The sequence below is a fragment of the Alligator sinensis genome, unplaced genomic scaffold, assembly GCF_000455745.1.
Source record: "Alligator sinensis unplaced genomic scaffold, ASM45574v1 scaffold111_1, whole genome shotgun sequence".
NCBI classification, from domain to species: Eukaryota; Metazoa; Chordata; order Crocodylia; family Alligatoridae; genus Alligator; species Alligator sinensis.
This window is the reverse complement of record NW_005841875.1, coordinates 4024843-4025692: the sequence shown is the minus strand read 5'-3', so window position 1 is coordinate 4025692 and position 850 is coordinate 4024843.

Here is an 850-nt window from a genome sequence, read left to right as displayed (position 1 = left end):
TGTGGCTACATGTTCCGAATCAAAATGAATGTCTGTTCACTTGCTTATAAGTTCAATCTATGCAACTTAGACTAACCTGCAAAGACTGAATCAATTCAGCCTCAGGCTTTTTGACTGTCTGTGTTTAGCCACAATGCTTTTGCCTCCCTGCATATTGTTTGATGGTACCACGAAGGCTGTTGTAAGCCGGGAAAGGCAGAGAGGAGCACAAATTATGCATTGTATAAATATAAAAAACTTCAGCTATAGCTGTTTGTTATTTAAGAGGCTACATACTTAACACAAAAAGGATAATTGGCCTTTATTTTTAAACCAGCCCCCCTTTTCATAGTTTCTTATTAAATTTTCGGTGACCACTGAAGATGTTTCTTGGGTTACAAAGAGGGTTGTGGCACATGTTGTATAGAAAAACTGCAATTAAACAGTGTTACCGGGCTCAGTGTGCTATTGCAAGTATCTTTTGGGTTGTTGGTACCATAGGACTATTGGACCTTCTAATCCAGCATTCTGCCTTTTACAATGGCTATTTTTTTATCTATTAACAAGAACTCCAGCAAGGCCGAAGACTGACTGTGTAGCATTATATACCCGAGGAAGAAAAAGTGTAAAACTACACCGGTGCTGCAGTACACAAGTGATCTTACTAGAAATGCTTGTATATGCATAATGCATCTGTTTGATCTGAAGTCTAGTGAAACAAGGAGGAATCTTTCCATTGATTTCAACAAGCATTGGTTTAACCTGTGTTTTTTACAGGCTGTTTCCAATTATTTTCTTTATTTATTTCTTTAACATTTTGTTTCTTTGGAGATTGGAAACTCTTTGGACAGCTTTGCCTGAAAGTCTATCC